At 39.0% G+C, this 21,822-nt stretch overlaps 1 protein-coding gene across 2 annotated transcripts in view; it reads left to right on the top strand.

The window, feature by feature from the left end:
- The first annotated feature begins 689 nt into the window (after nucleotides 1-689).
- CPT1C (carnitine palmitoyltransferase 1C) overlaps nucleotides 690-21,822 on the top strand; it is a 76,857-nt gene continuing 55,724 nt past the window's right edge. For both annotated transcript variants that reach the window (XM_072426212.1, XM_072426211.1), the window contains exon 1: nucleotides 690-796. The gene's annotated coding sequence lies outside the window, so the exon portion shown is untranslated. The remainder of the gene's footprint in view (nucleotides 797-21,822) is intronic.

Here is a 21,822-nt window from a genome sequence, read left to right as displayed (position 1 = left end):
TTGGACTTGAAGGGTGACGACTTAGTCCAACCTCTGCTTTTTACGTTATCCAATCTCGCACTACGTAGGTGACGCGCCTTCTTAAAAATGTAAAAAGATAGTGTCGATCACACTGTGTATACTTGGGATCTGTACTTTTTTTTACATTCCAGAAAAGCCCAAAGCCTCCTGGAAAATATGATATATGAATATATGAGGTTCTGGGTTTCCCATTCAGCTTTTACTGCAGTGGTGGCAAAGAGAGAGTGTGAGAGAGCGAGAATATATATATAATTTACATTTATTTTTAGGAATAAAAAGATAACATGTATATCAACTCCCAGTTTTCTTCATGACATCATGCATGATGTTTCCTAGCAATTCCACAGAAGATAACCACTGATTAGTTTAGAAAAAAAAATGTTTTTTTTTGTTTTCTGTGCATGTTTTTTTTTTTTTTTGTGTGTGTATTTGTTGCATTCATACTTGGTGCTGAAAGGTGTTCTTCACTTTCATTTCACAGAATTTAATGTAGGGGAACCAGCTCCTCTCAAATTGCATTTTACCTAAAGGACATTAGGAAGTAAGACATAACCTTTTGGTTAGTTATTAAAAACTTCCAAGTTCTGCACATAAACACGCTACTCACCGAACATTGCTATCGTAATTATCCCGCGCATGCGCCCTCTACAGCACCGGCTTTGTCAGCTGGGCATGCGCGTGAGTGGTGCGAACGTCACAAGTAATTACTTCCTACGTTAGGATTACCAGCTCGTGAGCCGTCCTGGATGGTCTGTCCTGGATTATTCTGGTATCGGTAAGTACCAAAAGGGTTCGTAAAATCGCTCCTTATGAGCGTGCTGTACGGATCACTGCTAATGTTTCATGTCTCTTTCATTGTTTTTACCTTGCATAGGTCACTGACCATAGTCACAGTCCTCAAGTATTGATTTTTGATTTATAATCGCCTGCTGATATTGATATCATGTGGCTGAATGCCTACTAATAACAGGCAATAGATGAGGGGTGACTGACTAGCAGAAGGTTCTTTGTATCTACATACTGGAGCACAAATTGCCCAGTACCGCCTAGCAACTGATTAAGTGTTGACTTTCTTTCTCTGGGAATGAATCTATTTCTGTGTTCATCGTTGTTCTTTAATGTCTAATTTTCATAAATCACCCATACAAAAGACTGTTAGTGGCTGGTACCCTGACCATTATGGAAGTCAAAAAGGCTGGATGGCAAAATAAAATGCATAAGCCAGTGAATGTCTTGTTTTACAAAGTTAAATATACAAGTGGTAGTAAATGTTCATAAATAGGCATCATATGTCATATCACTGTATTCCAGAGGCCAGGTAAGGAATACCTGTAATATGTTTACCTACAGGTTTGGTAGTTGAAACGCTGGAAGCTGTTAAGTGCCCTTAGGGTTTTGAGATGTGTAAATACTATTTACTGCAAGCAGGAAGCATGCCCTGTACTTAAAGCAGAAGTAAAACTCGCCTTTACTTTTGTAGATCGGGCGATCCCTCCGGAGGTGTTCTGGTTAAGGTCCCGCATTGTCCTGGAATCCTCCTCCATTCCCGTGCGGAGGAAGTGCCGGGCACTGCCATCTTCTTTGTTGTTCTTCTGCCTATGCCACCCAATCTCATACTGCGCAGGCATGAGATCAGGTGACATAGCCTGCGGTAGATGGTGGGGGGAAAAAAAGAGCCAATCTCACTGCGCATGTGTGAGATCAGCATTTTATTTTCCCCATTAAATAAAAAGGGCATGCGCAGAAGGAGCAGCCAGAAGCTTCCTGGGATGCATGACATATGTCTCTCCGGAGACTTTGCGTCCCCATTCTGTCCACGGGGAGCCACGAGGATAAAGACAGAAGGGGAGGGGCTTTACCCTTTTTTAAACCCCTTTAAAAAGGGTTTTTCACCCCCTCCCTTAAAAAAGAAAGTCATTTTTACCTTATATAAAAGTGTTGTCTATTTTAGTTTAGGTCTGCTTTACTAGTAAGTTGGAGTAAGTTCCTTAGACAGTGATATTTAGAAGACCTCTCCAATAAAGCCACAACACAGAACTCCGGACAAAACATTACATTGAAACTATGGGCTAAATACAAAAATGCAATTATGATGCAATCATTAGCCTTAACAGATCATTTTTTTTTTGTTTTATTTAGGTGAAACTATACTTTTTGCTAGGTGGTGACCTGTCCAGAGCCTATCATCAACGCATTAGAGCAGGGGTGTCGAATTCAAATACACAGAGGTCCGAAATTAAAAAAACTTAGACCAAGTCGCAGGCCAAACTTATAATTTTTTGAAAAAAATTGAAGTTTTTCTTCTAATTAGATATAAAACATTTTCATATGAAAACAGAGGTTTTGCTTAACATTAAATCTGGAACAAGCCCATAATAGAGAAAGAGGTCTAAGAATTTTTTTTAAATATTACTTCATGATTGAAAAATAAAAAGACCACATTAAGCTATGCAGAAGAGAAGTCTTTTGGATTTTGTTTATCCTGGAGTGTGACAAAACTTTCACTTTGGTGTAATCTGTATAATTGTCAGTAGTATAGTAGGGTAAGGCTACGTACACACTTGCAATGGTTCTCGTCCGATAATCGGCTCAGGGCCAATATCGGACGAGAAAATGGCATGTGTACAGCTCCTGTCGTCCATCGTCCGAACGACCGTCCTGGCTGCTGCTCTGTCATTCCCCCCCTCCCATCTACATGTATGTACAGCACTCGTTCATGCATCGTGCAGTAGTTTGTCGTTGGAAAGGATCATGAAAGATCCTTTCCAACGACAATTATTGCACGTGTGTATGCAGCCTAAGTAGTCTTGTTTCTTCTTTTTATTTTTTCTAATTATTTTACTTTGCCAGAGAATGCAATGTGAAACCAAATGATTTGCTGCATTCATTTGGTTTCACATTGCATTCTCTGGCACAATGCTCTGGCTTACCTGTCAGTATAAACTCCTTAGGGTCCACGCATAGGCTGCTACTAAAATTCCCGGCATTACTTGCGTCTTTAAAATGCGGGGCCTTGCATAGGCAGAAAGGCCGCTGGTCTATGGACGCGGGTGATGCCGGGAATTGTAGTAGCGGCAACTCCTGCAGGCCAAAGTTTCTGCACTAGAGGAACTCGGCATGTTTACCTCCAGTTGTCCATGGTGGACTTCTGTGAGCACAGGAATCCTCTTGAGTTATTGGATGGCCTCTGATGATATAACACATGTGCATGCACAGGAGTTACACTGTCCCCTGTAGCTGGCTTTGTGTTTGGCACTACCAAGACCCAGGGCTTTACTTTTTGAACAAGAGTCATTACATGTCTCTCGTGTCGAGGACTACCTTCTGGTGTTTTTTTTTTTTTGTTTTTTTTTTCATTTTAAAGACCTTTTTTTTTACACTTCCTTAAGTAGACAAAGCTGTCCATCAAAAGTGTCAGGAGACTATGGGAGCTTAAGAAGATGGTTACTATGGTGAGCTTTGTTTCATCAAGTTTAAATTTAATTTTTTCTAACAGAAAACAAAACATGTAGCTATGACTCCCTAAAATGTGTTTGGCTTTAGTTTGTTTATTGTTTACTTAAAGCAGGGGTGTCAAACTCTGGCCGGAAATGTCGTTTTTTTTTGGCCCCAAAAGAATTCCTAATATAAATTGCAGCTGGCCCGCCGCTACTACAATTCCCGGCATCACTTGCGTCTAGAGACTAGCAGCCTATGCATGACCCCACATTCGACTGTTCTATAGATGCAAGTAATGGCGGGAAATGTAGTAGGGGCATCATTTGTGTCTATAGAACAGTGGCCTCTCTGCCTATGCATGGCCACGCATTGGACTGTCTTATAGACGCAAGTAATCCCGGGAATTGTAGTAGCGGCATCACTCGCGTCTATAGAACAGCTTTTTGCCTATGCATGGCCCCGCATTGGAGTTTATACTGACAGGTAAGCTCATTACAAAATGTTGAAATAATCAGGAATTATTATAGAGCTATTGCATGTAGCAATTCATTTGGTTTCACATTGCATTCTCTGGCAAAGTAAAACAATCTCAAAAAGAAGAAACAAAAAACACATGGGAATGAAATAATATGCAGTGGATTGATCTAAATTTGTTCCTTGGTACAGTAACCCTATTGAAATTTAACTCAGAAGGCTACAAATAGAGAATAAGACGTAGGATTTTTTCCTAAATAAAATAAAAAAAAAATCTTAGGCCTTTTTCTCTATTATAGGCTTGTTCCAGATTGAATGTTAAGCAAAAACTGTTTTATATCTAATGAAAAAGAAAAACTTCCTCAATTTTTTTCAATTAATTTCAAGTTTGGCCCGGGACTTGGTCTGTTTTTTTTTTTTTTGGCCCTCTGTGTATTTGAGTTTGACACCCCTGACCTAAAGGGTCTCACTCTCTGCATATACTCAATCAATACATATTTGAGTATATGCAGAGAGTGAGACCCTTTAGGTCAGGGGTGTCAAACTCAAATACTAATCAATACATATCTGTAAAACATCACTGTAAAATCACATTAAGCCAAAATAGAGTGGGCCATGTGTGGGAAAACTACAGTTCAGTAGCTTGTAGAACTACTTTTACCTGCAATAACATGAAGTATATGTTTTCTGTATGACTTTATCAATCTTTAATATTATTGTGGAGGAATTTTGACCCACTCTTTACAACATTGCATCAGTTCATTGAGGATTGTGGCATTTCCATCCTGGCTAAGTTCTAAATGTTGGCTAGGCCATCGCAACACCTTGATTCTTTTTCAGCCATTCTTTTGTAGATGTATGTGCTAGGGATCATTGCCCTATTGCAATAACCCATTTTCAGCAAAGCATTAACTGTCCCACAGATGGCCTGACCTTTGACGCTAGATTTTGTTATTCAGATGTGTTCATGGTCAACTGAATGACTGCAAGGTGTCCAGAGCCTGTGGCTGCAAATCAAGTCCAAATCATCTTCCTTCTTTCATTGTCTTTGACAGGTGGTATAAAGTATTTGTACTGACATGCGGTGTTTGGTTTTTGCCAACTATGCCACTGTGCATTATAATCAAACATTTTTTCCCCCCATTTACCATAGGCTGCATCATCTTGCGCCTGCACAGGCAGAAGTGTAAGAAAGAAGATGGTGGCGCTGGGTGCTTCCTCCACCCCTAGACAAATATGGAAGTTCGTTTTTAAAGCATTTTTATTATCTTAGGAAGAACATATATGCTGTTTACCTATTCAAAAAGGTTAAAACAAAAAGCAAGCAAAAAAAAAAAAACAAAAGCTTATATCCTTACGTCTTTCGCTAGGACCTTCCTGTCTTGCTGTCAATACCCAAAGCATTGCACATATTTCATAGTGCTTTCCTGATCCTTTTGATGTAACTATGTTTCAATGGTGACTTGTTGACATTCAAGCATTGTTACTTTTTTAAATCTCATGATGACACCAAACTATGTATTGGAGTTAAGGCCATACAGGATGTCTATAATCTACAAGCAGACCTTGATGTACTGTTTGATTGGGCAGCAAAGTGGTAAATGACATTTTAACATTGAGAAATGTAAAGTTAAGTACTTAGATGCAAATAACATGCATGCTTGATACTGTTTGGGGGAGTCAGAAATGGAAATGGATTTGGGGGTTCTAGTAGATCATAGACTTAGAAGAGAGAAGCTGTGACCCTACCTCTCAAGTATCATGAATTAGTGTGCCAACCCCATAAGATATACAAAATTTATTAAAAAAAAAGAGGAGAAAGACAGGTTTCTTGTGGCAAAAACACAGAGGTATGCAAGTATAAACATAGCAATAGATACAATGTGCAAAAAGCGATATATCATCAAGAACATACAACACGTATTAGACAGGGTTCCCTGAGCAACCGAGTCTTGGGAATTGTCTGTTAGAACTAGACAAGATGTAGTGCAAAATTTAAAGGTCTCTCCCGATGCATTTTGCTGCTAGGCTTTATCAGGGGATTTGTAGAAAGGTATAATTAATGTAAATATACATATACATTGGTAAGTATCAATAGTATTGAAAATTTGATAATTAAGAAAATATATACATTAATTATCACAACTTTGTAGTTGACACATTATAAATGGTATTAAATGTTGTTATTAAAATTATTCACATAATGAAAATAATAAGTAATTGCATAAAAGAATATATGCTCAAATTATAGACATAATCAAGATATTGAATAATTACATGAGAGTGTCCTTTCCTGAATGGTAAGAGTTCCTTCCTTCATTCCTGAGACCCAGTTGCTCAGGGAACCCTGTCTAATACGTGTTGTATGTTCTTTATGATATATCACTTTTTGCACATTGTATCTATTGCTATATTGATACTTGCATACCTTTGTGTGTGCTTAATACAGTTTATTGATTTTTGCCACAAGAAACCCCTGTCTTTCTTCTCTTTTTTGTTATAAAGATCATAGACCTAATAAAAGCATGCAATGCCAAGCTGCGATCTCTAAAGCTAGCAAGTACTTTTTTGTATTAAAAGAGAAAAAGACTGCAGTGATCTAGACATTATCCTGCCCCTGTACAAAGCATTGGTCAGGTCACATCTGGAATATGCAGTCCAGTTTTGGGCATCAGTTCATAAAAAGGATGTTGTGTAATTGGAGAGAGTGCAGAGAAGGCAACTAAACTATAAAAAGGAATGGAGGTTATATCTGAACAAATACACTAAGCCGAGATGGAGCCATCAGTATCCTTTTGTATGGTGTAAGCACAGACTAAAGTACTTGGGTGCTGATTTTCAAATACCCCTTTAATCTTAACCACTCCAATATTCCCCCACTCTGGCTCTCGGTTAAGGAGAAATTGAAAAAAATGGGCCCTCTGCAGCTTTCCTATGAAGGAGGGATTAATTTAATAAAAATGATCTTTCCCAAAATTTTATATACTTTACAAATGCTAACATTAATAATGAAAAATCAGATCTAAAGGAGATTTATAAACTGTCCAGGATATTTATCTGGACAGGGAAGAATTCCATGATAGTAATGTGCATACTTCAACAATCAGTTTTTGGAGGTCCTAATTTCCCAAATATAGAGCTATATAATTAGGCAACAATTACTAGATACAAGAGGGATTGGATACATGGTACAACCTGCTATGCTAATGCTTCTTTAGAGCTACAATTGGTCCCAGGAACTCATCTTTACTCTTGCATATACATGGAGAATTATTGCCCTAATCTATCCTTCAAAATCCACTACTGTACTCTGTCCGGTATGTTTGGCACAAAATCAAGAATACATTTTTGTTGAATACCTACTCCTCGTTGTTCCTTCCTCTATGGCGAAACAATGATCTTCATTGGATATTATGGGAACCGCAGGGGAAAAATCAAGGAGACTTGAGGGCACTGAAGGTTAGATCCTCAATTGTCTGACCCAGAAAATATTTTCTCAGTCGGCCATGACTGCATTGTACCCTTCTTTGGGTATGCAAACCTTTGCTTTTTTTTACAAACTCTTATGTATCATCCATCATCAAAAATGTATCACCCACAGATTGGTCCAATCTTTGGAGAAGTTGTTAGTGTCTCCCAATCCTGTTAAAAAAGCCATAACTGAAGCCTATATTACTTACAGTATTCGCTTAGACTATCAAACCTGGAGCACTGGATTGTGCAGATGGACAAGAAAATTTCCGGAAGTCACCCCTATTGAAATTTTACTAAATTTCCGCAGAGCTTGGCAAACTATTACTTCCTCAATGTACAGGGAGATGATCGTGAAACTTTTACACTTTGCTTATATTTCACTACTGCGTTCCCATCAGATGGGGCTAAGCTCTTCTTCGTAATGTTTGAAATGTGGAAACCCTGAGGCAGATCTATTTCATATGTTGTGGAATTGCCCCAAAATTAAGTATTTTTCGAGGATGGTGGTGATGTATTCACTTCGAAATTTGGTGAATTATCTACCATTATCTTTCGAATGGTCAATATTTGTTGAAGTACACCTTTACCCTTCTAGCGGTAATCCCAAATGTGTGACTCAGGGTGGGAAAAACTTGCAAAAAGCGGTAACCCCGAGTCATACTTGGGGTAACTTTGGAAGCTCCTCTTACCTCTGCCCCACGTTCCAGCGGCGATTGGACGATCCCGCTGTGATGCCAGGGCGCCTGTCCGTCGGGGGGCGTGGCTGGGCGGGGACCAACAAAAAGTTAGCACAGAGCAGCATACGTTTGCATAAAAAAAGTTTAGCAAAAAATATAACTTAATCAATAACTTAATCGGTCAAAAACAACTTTAGGTATGCCAGGGGGTCGTCGCATTCAACCTCCATTTTCATCCCAGGTGCGCCTGTAAATGGAAATCCGGTGCTGCCTGGTCTGCATCAAGGTCAGTGGAGCACCATGTGCGCACAGCACTGACCTCAGGTTCAGAATCGTTGCTCAGTTCACTTTCGCTGTCTAATGACAAATTTCCTGGTGAATCACTATCGCTCGATTCCACAAGGGACTCCAGATCGCTATCGCTGCTTTCAAATTCCTCCAAAAGAGCGCTTGTGCTGGCGAGGTGCCATGTGGTCTCCAGCAATCAGTCAGGAACATTTAACCACCCGACCGTTAAACCCGACCTTGGTTCGGGTTTAAAGATTTTGCAAAAATCGATAAACCCGAACTTTGTCGGGTGGTTAAATCCCATCACTTACCTGGTCCCCGCTGTGATGATCCGTTCTGTTCCAGCGTGGATCTCTAAAAAAAAAATACTCACCTTCTCCCCGCAGCTCCTCCGGACACGTCTTCTGTCTTCATCCGGCGAGTGCAGTGACGAGTCACTGGGGTTTCCTGGTGACGTCGCTGCATGCATCGGTGCGGGAGGCGGGGCGGGAAATTAAAATCGCTTTTTGTATTGAACTCAATACAAAAAAGCTGTATGGAGTCCAATACAAAGAAATCCTTATATAAAATATATATATATATATATATATATATATATATATATATATATATATATATATATATATATATTAAATAAGCTACTGTACATTACATTATACACTATTTTTTTTTTTTAACTTTTTTTTAAAGATTTTTTTTTCTAAAGTTTTTTTTTATGTTTTATAAAAAAAACTTTATTAAATTTAAAAATTTTGGACATATTTTGGTGAGTTATGTGGTAATTCGGTGAATTATAAGTAATATTGAGTAATTCGGTGAATTATAGCCTACAATCTAAAATAAATTTCCATGCCAAAAATTTAACACTTTTTGCATGGAAATACGGAAGTTCAGAAAGAATTAGAATACCCGGCGTTCGCGTAGGCGTCCCTCGGCGATTCCTGATGATGTCGATGGGGGTCGTAGCGGGAAATTCAAATATTTTGTATTGAATTTGATACAAAGTCCTGTATCCAATCCAATACAAAATAATACAAAATATATTTATGTGGTTTTGTCTATAGGTATGTGACGTTGGACTGTTGGACACTAGGGAGGTGTTTTAGAAAAATATATTACTATACAGTATACCAAATTATCGCATTTTCAGTATTTTTCATTTATTTATGTATTCTTGTTTAAGCTGATTTTTGTGTCTTTTATTTAATTTTATTAAAAGTTTTTTTTTTTTCCTTTTTTATTTTTATTTTTTACATGATTGTGTGTTTCAAACATTTTTTATATTCATTATATCTACTAGAACCCTGTTCGGACATATTTCTGTAAGTTACAGGTCTTCCTTTTTAAAAAACAAATTTAATGAAAAACAGTGTACCGCTTTTGGTACAGAAATCTAGACATCAGTGTAATGCCCAGGAGGTTAAGGTAAAAGACAAAGTGATGAAATGATACATTCAGCAAGTGATTTATAAGCTATCAAAAGGTCAGATCAAGGTCAAGGCTAATAGTGGGCAAAATGTAAATCGGGGCACTGGGCAATGATGCTTGGTGCACTAAAATGTGTTTTTATACTTTTATTATGTGTTTTATAGTGTTTTTTACTGTAAAAAAAATTTTAAAACAGATTACATAGCATTTTGCTTTTAAATTTCCCGCCCCCACAATCCATCACTCCACTGCATCACCCGGAAGGTGTCACATCTTGCCAGGTGATGCGATGGGGATGTCCCCGCCCTGCTCACTCCCCTAGATTCACCAACGGCTGCTCGCGTCACATTCTCCGGGTGATGCGAGCAGCTACAGTAAATTTCGGGGGTGATGCTAGCCAGAAATTGCCACTGGCATCACCCCCCGAAATTTAGTATTGGTGATCTCATCTGCAGTTAGATGTGATACACCATGCAGAAATCCTGCATGGTGCATCGCATCTCACTGATATTAGGTGCAGCAGTGTGGCCGGCATTTAAAAGAAGATTACTCAGTAATCTGCTTTTAAATTTTGCGCCCGGCCACGCCCCCAGCATCACAGCGGTAAGAGGGGCTTTTAAAGTTACCCCGAGTGTGACTTTTTGCAAGTTTTTTTCACCCCGAGTCACACTGGGGATTACCGCTAGGGGGGTTAATACTTTCAATGGTTGCTAAAAAGACCATTCTGCTTAATTAGATTTTATCAAACCCGCCCTCACTCAAATTATTTCTTGAAAAATGATGGTTTGTATTCCAAATGGAATGGATAGAGGCCTCTTTATCTAAGGAATCTCAGGTTGGGGGTTTCTTTGAAGTCTGAGACTCATATAGCTACCCTACCAATTGACATACAAAAAAGAGTTGTTTCTATTTTTGAAATGGCTGCCTGGTACGCCTATCGCCTTTTGGGCAACAATCCCCCAATCCTTTGTTAATATCATCGCTCCATGGCTAATTTTATCCAATGAGAGTCCACTACTATACACAGTTTAGTAGATTTTAGATTTATGTTTATTGAATCGCCCCATTCTCTACAATAACATTGATTTTTTTTTTTTTGTTTCTTACTCTGAACTGGGGGGGAGAGGATTGCTGTTGAATACATTCTGTAACTGTACTATGTTGTACTATAGTGGGTGCATTGTGTTATTCATATTGATCTCCATGATTCTTTACTGGTTTTTCTTTTCTTTGTTAACGCTATTTTGTGTCCAATTCATTATGTACTGTTACAATGTTGTTACTATATTTTTTCCTTTAAAAAACTAATAAAAATATTTTATAAAAAAAAAAAGGACTGGAAGAACTTGGCTTTGAGAAGAGATTAGCTGAACTGAATCTATTCTCCCTTGAGAAAAGCTGTTTAGAGGGGATATGATCACCCTGTATAAAAATGTAACATGTCCATATAGAGAACTCTTTTCCTGATTATTCGCTTTAGGATCGTTACAAAGGACAAGAGGACTCCAGATAAGGAAGGGATTCTTCACAGTAAGGTCTGTGAAAGTGTGGGATAGGCTCCCTCTGGAAGTAGTTTCAGCAAATACTTTAGAAAAAGCTGGATGCTTTTTCTAGAAGCACAGAACAAAATTAGGTATTAAAGCTGTAAAGTTAAAGATAACAGACTGTTGGTCCAGGGAACATCTATTGACTGAGAAAATCAGGAGGAATTTATTTTCCCCTGTTGGAGAAAATTGAACCAGGGTTTTTTTTGTCTTCCTCAGAAACAACTATGTCTATGGGGTTTTTATCTGGGATATATTAATTTCCCTAGTGGTTGAACTTGATGGACTTATGTCTTTTTTCAACCTAACTATGTAACAATGCCTGTCATTTTTATGTAACTCCCTGGCCTGTAGGTTAAAAGACAGTCGTTAGTTTTTCACTGGAGCTATTTCCTTATAAATAGAAGTTAAACTCCAATAGTGTTTTTTCCTGTAGCAATGTTGTCATTGGGTGTGGATATTCCAATGACCTCTTTCCTAAATACTCTGGTTGAGTTGAGTCTAAATACCACATAGTTGAGTTTACATACTGCTGCTGGAATTCATGTTCAAAATGAAGTTTACATTTAGAATTTTACTATCGGCGGTGTAAGTCAACCTGACCTGAAAGTTAAAAATTCCTCTTGGCTCAAGAAACCCCCAGCAACCCTTGGAGGAACTCTAGGATTCTGTGGAACTGTGGTTGAGAAACACTGCTCCATTGTACAAATTGGTATAAATATTTAATATATTACACTGTACTCTTTCCCTGTAAAAATAGAAAGGAGCTGATTAAGTGCTTGATTTGCATATAACCAAATCCAATTCCTAGCCATTTGGTCATGTAATCAGTGCTTAAGATGTCCAAACTGGCTTCGGCCACAGGCCTGGACATTTTCTCTATATACAGTCATGTGATCAAGACCAAGTTTGACCATTTTTTTTCTGGTGTGTGTTCACACAATGCCAAGCAGGAAAGACATCTGCAATAATCTATGGGACACATTTGTTGCTGCCTATCAATCAGTAAGAGTTATACAGCCATTTCAAAACAATTTGAAGTCCATTTTACAGTGAGAAAGATTTACAAGTATCAAACAATCAAGACATTTGCCAGTCTGATCTTGTGGTAAAAATGCTGGGACATTAACTCCTGGAAAGACTGTGCAATGCTTAGAGAATTTGAAAAGAACTCAAGGGCTACACCTAAGACTCTACAAGCCTCAGCATGTGAACGTTGAAGTTTATGACCGTACAATTTGAAAAAGGCACAGGTTTGACTTGAGTGAAATAATTGCAAGAATAGCACAGCTAGAGGCATAGAACAGTTTAGATTTCAAATTTACGGTTTAGCAAACCACAAGGCTTTTTTTTTATATATATGAGATCAAAGTAGATGTTTTGCAATAATGCACAGCACCAGGTTTGATGAAAACCAAATACCTCATCATAGTTCTCCACAGCCCCTTTTTGGTGGGCGGGCCACCCAGGTGCCCTGCCCATTCCGCCAGGCTCTTAGCAGCAGCTCTAATCCTCTGAACAGATAATGGAGCGGCTGCTTTGTTCTCTGCTGTCATCCATTTAGAGGATTCCACCTGCTGTGTGTAACTGCATGTCATTCAGCAGCCTTACAGCTCTCTGTGTATAAATCTTCATAATTCCTAAACTGTATGTCATAATGACTTGAAATGTTCAGGGTGCACATGAAATCCTCATAGCTATTAGTAATCACAAGTAATCACAATTTCAGCCCCCAAACGATAAGAATTTAGAGATATAGGAATCACAATTGTAAAAATATAACAGTGGGGTTTCTGTTTCAAAAGCATGTGCCTAGGGGTCCTTAATTGAAATTGCAAATTGGGGACCTCTGGGGCCACTTACATAGCAAGGAGCATTGGGGTGGGGCCCTTAAATTGATACCTACCTGTCACAAATCTATAACTGCCATGTTAACCTACTATGTTAACCTGTCTGTTCTCCTGTCTGTGGGTGCAGTAAGGGGACACCTTCGGTTACTCCCCCCCCCCCCCCCCCCCGCATAAAATTTCATTACTATGGCATACCCACTGCCCTGTTACACATTACTGCCCACTTCTAACACTGGAACCCCAATTTCTCTGGAATCGGAAACTGAAAATGTGTGAGGAATGTCTGTGGCTAACACCTCCTAAAATTTCTTCACTATGGTATCATTAGAACATATAAAAACTCTGCCCATCAAAATCAAATAGTGGCTCAGGTACTGGTAAGGTACATTCGTGTAACAGGGAGGAACGTTTCGATGAGCAGAGTTTATGTTGTAATGATGCTGTCGTGATGAAAGTTTCCCCCACTTGCAACTCTAATTTTGTTTACCTGCACCTCTAGAGAAATTAGGGTTCAAGTTAGAGAAGCGGACAGTTATGTGTAACATGGCAGCATGTTTTGATGGGCAGAGGTTTTTTATGTTCCAATGATGCCATGCTATATTATTTTGCGGGGGGTTTATACAATTGTCCCCTACATGCACCTACATTTTCAGTTTCCTGCACCTCCCCATTCCAGATTAATTGCGGTACAGAAACAGAACAGATAGAACAGATGTAGAATGTATGGTAGCATTACAGTTATAGGTTTTGTGAAAGGTAGGTAAAAAATTTTGGGTCTCCACACCAATGTTCCTTGTTATGTAAGTGGCCCCTGGGGTTCTTTAATTTGCATTTTAAATTTTGGGCTCCTAGGTGCCCTTACTTATGAAACAGCAACCCAGATGTTCGATCCTCACAAGTTTTTAAACTTGTGATCCCCATATGTTGATATTCTTTAAAGAAATTTTAGTTATTAGTAGTTATGAGAATCCCCTGTGTATCAACAATTTAGGAAATATGAAGGTTTGATCACAGTGTGTTGTTAGGCTCCAGAATATGGCAAGCAGACTTTACACACGGCTATCACATGGCGGGTGAATAAATTTTATCAGTTTTGCATTTTTTTTTTTGCCCATAGAATATAGACAGTGATGATTTTGTTTTTTAATTTTTGGGGGGAGGACCCCTTCCCTTCCGTCTTTACTGCCATGGTGGTAGAGATTGGAGGGTAAATCTGCAGCCTCCTGGGATATTTGTCCCACATATTCCAGGTGGCTGTGGGCTGCTCCTTTTGCGCCTGGCTGACATCAGGAACATATAATCAGGGGATTTCCTATAATGTAAAAAACATGCTTAATCTCATGCATGCCCAATGAGATCAGCATTTGATGGAACAGTGAGAATCACAAAAAAGAGGAAATCTGAGCAAGCGTGGGACTCATTGGGCTCAGTTCATGGCCAGACAAAAGTTTTGTGCTCTCTTCATATAGCGCTAGAAGACCACATCTGAAGTTAGGCGGAATTCACATTGGCAGTAAGGTTGCATTTGCTGCATTTACTCTTTACTTTCTCTCGACAGAAACCACTGCTTCTTGAAAAACTGTTAGGCCTGGAAAAGCCTAGCACTTACTGCCTGTTACCAAACCCAGGTACCTAGCAGTTACCACGGGTTACCAAACCCAGGTACCTAGCAGTTAACCACCAGTTACCAATCCCTAGCAGTTGCCAGTAGTCACTCAGGAGGGGGGAATGGCAAGTTTTTACTGCTAATGTGAACTAAGCCTAACTTGTTAAACCACATTGATCACAATATTACTTTACTACAAGAGATTACATGAATAAAACATGGAACACTAGTGAGTTGGATTAAAATACACAGCACTGAACAGTATGGGCATATTACCAGGCATTAGAAAGTTGAAACTAAGTATAGGGGGTAGATTGTAAGCTTTTCAGTGCAAGGTCCTCTTCTCCTGTATCACTGTCTGTATTAGACTGTCATATGCAACCCCTATTTAATGTACAGCGCTGCGTAATATGTTTGCGTTATATAAATCCTGTTTAATATTATTAATAATAGGGGGTAGGTAGAACACTGACACAATAATAGAGGTTACTGGGATACCTGTGGCATAAATAACTGGGAGCACTAAATTTGCCGTGTCTTGCCCCGTCCACTTTTTACCACCTGGCTGAAAAAAATTTCTGGGGAGAACACTACCGCATATTGGCACAAACACCTCATACCACCTGTCAAGCACAGCAGTGGAGGAAAGATGATTTGGGCTTGTCTTGGCAGCCAAAAGGTGTAGGGGACACCTGTGGTAAACACCCCCTAAAATTTCATCACTATGACATCGTCAAAACATAAGAAACTCTGCCCATTAAAACGCACTACTCTGTTACACAATGTTGTTAACTTCTAACAACGGAACCTCCTTTCCTCTGGAACGAGGGGGTTGCAGGTAAACAAAATAAGAGGTTCAAGTGGGAAACTTCTGTGGCTAACATCCCCTAAAATTTAATCAGTATGGCATCATTAGAACATAAACATCCCCCTAAAACAAAATTGGGCTTCATGTTGGAAGGGTACAGTCATGTGTAACAGGGAGGTGCGTTTTGATGGGTAGTTTTTTATGTTGTAAAGATGCCATGGTGATGAAAGTTTTTGGGGTGTGTTAGCTACAAGTGATCCCCATGTACACCTATATTTTTGTTTACCTGGTCCTCTCTGTTTTAGGGAAATTAGAGTTCAAGGTAGAGAAGTGGACAGATATGTGTAACAGTGCAGGCCATGCACATTGATGGGCAGGGATTTTTATGTTCTCATGTTGCAACGCTAATTAAACTTTAGAGGGATTTAGCCACAAGGGTCCCCAACTTGCTTCTACATTTTGAGTTCCCCACACTTCCCCGTTCCAGAGAAATTGAGGTTCCAACATTAGAAAGAGCAGAAATCCCAATGTTCCTGTGTCCACTGTGCACAACATTGTAAAGAAGTTTACAGCCTATGGCACTGTAGCTAATCTCTCTGGACGTGGACAAAAACAAGATTGATAATACAGTTAGGTTCATAAATATTTGGATAGAGACAACTTTTTTCTAATTTGTGTTCTGTACATTACCACAATTCATTTTAAATGAAACTGCAGACTTTCAGCTTTATTTCAGTGGGTTGAACAAAAGATTGCATAAAATGTGAGAAACTAAAGCCTTTTTTTACACAATCACTTCATTTCAGGGGCTCAAAAGTAATTGGACAAATTAACAAGCTGAAAATAAAATGTTCATTTCTAATACTTGGTTGAAAACCATTTGCTAGCAATGACAGCCTGTAGCCTTGAACTCCTAGACATCATCAGAGGCTGGGTTACCTCCTTTTTAATGCTCTGCCAGGGCTTTACTGCAGCTGCTTTCAGTTGCTGTTTGTTTGTGGGCCTTTCTGTCCCAAGTTTAGTCTTCAACAAGTGAAATTCATGCTCAATTGGGTTCAGATGTGTCTGACTTGGCCATTCAAGAATATTCCACTTCTTTGGTTTGGTAAACTCCTGGGTTGCTTTGGCTGTATGTTTTTTGTCATTGTCCATCTGTATCATGAAACGCTTCCCAATCAATTTCACTGCATTTAGCTAGATTTGAGCAGACAGTATGTCTCTGAACACCATCCGCATTCATTCAGCTGCTTTTGTCCGTGTGTCACATCATCGATAAACACTGGCAGCCATGCACGCCAAAGCCATCACACTGCCTCCGCCATGTTTTACAGATGATGTGGTATGCTTTGGACCTTCTCCATACTTTTTTTGCTTGCCATCATTCTGGTAAAGGTTGATCTTGGTTTCATCTGTCCACAGGAAAAACAAAGAATGTTTTTCCAGAACTGTGCTGGCTTTTTTAGATGTTTTGAGCAAAGTCCAATCTAGCTCTTCTATTCTTGAGGCTTATGAGTGGCTTGCATCTTGCAGTGCACCCTCTGTATTTACTTCATGCAGTCTTCTCTTTATGGTAGACTTGGATATCGATACGCCTACTTCCTGGAGAGTATTTTTCACTTGGTTGACTGTTGTGAAGGGCTTTCTCTTCATCATGGAAATGCTTCTGTGATCATCCACCACGGTTGTCTTCCGTGAACGAAGTAATTGCCCACACCAGCCCATGAAATAGCCTTTGAGTCAATTGTCCAATTACTTGAGCCCCTAAAATGAAGTCATTGTGTAAAAAAAAAAAAAAAAAAAAAAAAAAAAAAAAGGCTATAGTTCCTCACATTTTTATGCAATCTTTTTGTTCAACCCACTGAATTAAAGTTGAAAGTCTGCAGTTAAACTGCATCTGAGTTGTTTCATTAATTGTGGTAATGTACAAAACCAAAATTAGAAAAAAGTTGTCTCTGTCCAAATATCAATGGACCTAACTGTATGCTACAACAAAGAAGTGTTGCAATGGTGGATAGAGAACCTCAATCAAATTCCAAACAAATTAAGCTGGCCTGCAGGAACAGGGTACAACAGTGTCAGCTTGCACTATGCTTTGCCTTTCCAATGAAAAGGGCTGCTATGGCAGGAGACCCAGGAGGACTCCATTGCTGACACAGAAACATAAACAAACCAGATATGAGTTTGCCAAAACTCACCCGTGGAGGCTACAATCCTGGCAGAATGTCCTCTGGACAGATGAGAACATCCTGTTTACAGATAACACCAAGAAGAGTTCAAAGAAAAGAACACTGCCCCTACAGTCAAACATAGAGGAGGTTCACTGATGTTTCAGGTTTGCTTTGCTGCCTTAGGCACTTGTAGTCTTGACTGTTTGCATCTGAAGACTGCCAAGGAGTTTAGGGCGCAATGTAGGGCCCAGTGTCAAAAAGCTGGGTCTGAGCCAGAGGTTATGGGTCTTACAGCAGGACAATGACCCAAAGCATACTTCAAAAAGCACCCAGAAAAGGTTTAAGACACAGCACTGGAGAGTTCTTAAGTGGCCAGCAATGAGTCCAGATCTAAATCCCATAGAACACCTGTGGAAAGATCTAAAAATAGCAGTTTTGGGAGAGATCAGGCATGGGCAAAATGAGCAGCCTCCTGACATGCAGGACATAGGTATCCCGGAAAGCTCTGCGCTCCCATTCTGTCTTTATCGCCACAACGATAAAGGCAGAAGGGGGGGGGGACTTAATTCTCTTTTTTATAAAAGGTTTTACCCCCTCTGCCCTTAAAAAAAAGAAGGTAATTTTTACCTTTATAAGGTTTGACTACCCTTTTTATGTAAGGTAACAATTTTAGTTTAGATCCACTTTAAGTCTTCTCATTGCAACCTCTTGCACCCACTGGCTTTTAGTTAATGAATTGTTTTTATTGTCCAGTACTTCATTGTCCAAAAAGTCTTTTTGCTCAAGCAAATGCTTTAGCGTCAAATAGGTGCTCCCCCAGCGTGTTGATTGATCCAGAAGGGCTCCTTTTGCAGTACATCTCTTCAAAAAAGCATCTGTTTTAGGGGTCCTGGGTACAACAGTTATTTGCCTCAACTTTCCAATTAGAGCATGGTAATCTTTCAGTTCACCTCTTATTGCTAGTTGCAGACTAAGAACAACACATGCACAGATGCATATGTTATGAAGTAATAAAAAGCTTTGATGCTTCTTTTGCATTTTACTTCCAAAATGTCACTTTTCTTTTTTACTTCTTGCAAAACTGTCATCCTCTAATTCTTGTGTGCCACTTTCTTCATGTCTTATTATATTTGAACAGTTTTCCATCACAATACATAGAACCTGTTCCTTTTTAATTTCAAAATCTTTAAATACTCTCCACTAAATTCTGACGATACTTGCTTGTGTGATGTGCCTGGATGTCTTTTAGTCCCAAGGTGCCATTTAATGTTTTATTGGTTTCATCCACAAGTCTAACTTTAATAGCAAAATATTTGACTCTGTGATGAAACTGCTATGTTTGCATCACATGCTTTATTACCATCATCATCTTCTATAATACATTGGCTCACATAATATTTCCCATCTCTTAATAGTGTAAAATGTTCCTAAACAGCAGACTTTGTTGTGTTTGACTGTCTTTTTGCCATTGTGACTGGAATGCTGCTTTCACTAAAATATATTATATTGTGTTTATATCAATATACACACAAGCCACAGCCCAGCACTATACTTGACTTGCACCATATACAGAGCCCTACATTTCACACAAGAACAGATGCAAAATATGCACTATGTATAAAAACATACGCAAAAGCCCTGAAGCTTGCAGGGCTTGAAGTTTACACCAACTGCACTATAAATATTTATACATTGCTGTAATATACACATGTATGCCATAGCGCTGAAGTTTATTTAGAAACAAGCAGACATTCCCACACTATGCACACAAAAAGCCTTGCAATTTAAACATGAATTCTTATTGTTGAATCAAATAAGCTATTCCACTAATTTCTTCTAAGCTCTTGTAATTTAAGTGTCTAGTATTCACGTGGAGTGCAAAGTTATGCTAAAGAATATAGAAAAAGGAGCATGTGGATAGTGCAGGCATGGGATGGTAAAACCTGTTTTCTGACAATACTCTTGGTGTGCAGGGGATGTATATATGTAGAATGTAATCTTACTGTAAAAAATATATCAACACTATAAAAAAAATGGTATAATCCTACCAAAATTTTTCATGAACCAAGTATAATCCACATTACAAAGATGTATAAATATTAGGCCACAGAAAAGCTCAGATGAGCTTCATACTATTGACAACTTCTTAGTGAGTTAAAAACAAATTAATTTAAAACAACAAAACACAGTTGACATTCAAAAATCCGGCCACCGATAATCTGTTTACTTCAGTTTCCCGGCATGAATTTTTTGATCGCATATTCAATAAAAGGGCTGCAATCCTGTGTTTGGCCACTAATGTTTTGGCGCTGTTCTGCAGAAACACTTGCTTGCTAAAAAAAAATACACGCTGAGACGTCCCTGCTCCCTGAAACTGTAGCAGATGTCCGCGGGTGCTGCGAGGGGAAGGCTGGTTTGTGTGTGGAGGTAAGTATATAAAAAAAAAATACGGGACTTTTTGAAATTTGGCGTACCTCAGGTCTCGAGGTTGCCAGATTTTTGAATGTCATCTGTACATTAAAAAATACAATTGGTGAACGGCCAGTACCCCAAGCGATATAAATACAAACCACTGAAGTAACTGCCGAACCCCCACACCGTAAACAGACAAGGAAAGGACAGAACAATTAGCTTCTCTTTATGGCAAACTTGATTAAAACTAGATAAAATCCTTTATTTAATTCTTATAAAATAATCCTACACAATGAAGGAAAATCTTTTGTGTTTACTGTACATAATATAAAATCTCTGTATTGTAATGTATACTATTGATGTGTTTTAGAACGGATGTTCATCCAACACTAGATTAGTGGGTCAGGATAAGTGTAGTATTATTACGGTCTCTCCTGACGCGTTTCGCCCTAATGGGCTTCCCCAGGGGACAACAAGACTCTACAATTCAATAGATCATGGTAAGTACACATACTATAAACCATCAATAGAAAAACATAATATTAGATTCTTATTTGCAAGCAGTAACTCACTTGATATATTGACCCGGGAAATAATACTACCGATGGGATGAAAGATCAGATGCTGAACTCACATCAAGGGCCAGAGTTTTAGATAGCAGGTAAATAGGTTGGATAAGCTCTATAATAGATAGAATCTCAATTGGAAACCACTAAAATTCATATTATGAACTGACATTGTCAAATTCAAAATAGTTAAACTTACTTGGATGGTATAGTAGTGTAACTTATTAAATGTTCATTTCTTAGGTCAAAATCATAGGAATTGGGGGTGTTCTATGAGAAAGCAAATATTTCAATTATAGAAATAAGGTATTATCAGAAAATGGTAAGATATTGCAATATCAGATTATATATATCAATTGCATGTAGTTTTGTTATTTCTACAATTTTCACAGAACAGCTTCATCATAAAAGGTGAGGTAAGTATTATGAAGGAGCTTTACATCGCACAATCATGTATCCCACTAAGGATATAACAGACATCAAGCAGTGGTCAGAAAGAGGAAAAGAGGGGGTGAAAAACAGAGCCTCCAGCAGACCAAACTGGGAAAAACATTTCTTCCAAGATTCACCAATGATTGATTTAATTAAAGTAAGTTACAAAGATAAACCATGATCTATGACACTTGAGCTATCATCAAGGTTTACCTTTTCTTAGTCAAGGAAAAGGGCATATGGGTACACTGATCCCGGCAGTGGTGGAGTGTGTTCTGCCCATGTGGGTACAGCACACATGCTAGGGCTACTAGCAGCAGTGCCCCCATACGACCTCTCCCTTGATTGGCTAAGAAAGAGTAAACCCTAATGACTTAAATGTCATCAGAGTTTTCCCTTTCTTACCTTACCTTACCCCTAGCCAATCAAGGGCAGGGCATATGGGGATACTGTTCCCTGCATCTCTAGCAGAGCATTCGCACATGTTCTTCACCCACGTGGGCAGAACACACGCTCTGCTAGGGCTGCAGGGAACAGTGTCCCCAAATGCGCTTTGATTGGTTATGAAAGGGTAAACCACAAACAAAAGCTTAGCCAATCAGCCCTTGTGGTGAATGGGGACACTCATCCTCATTT

The sequence above is a fragment of the Pyxicephalus adspersus genome, chromosome 11 (genome assembly GCF_032062135.1).
Source record: "Pyxicephalus adspersus chromosome 11, UCB_Pads_2.0, whole genome shotgun sequence".
NCBI lineage: Eukaryota > Metazoa > Chordata > Amphibia > Anura > Pyxicephalidae > Pyxicephalus > Pyxicephalus adspersus.
This window is presented reverse-complemented; position numbering and strand designations above follow the sequence as displayed.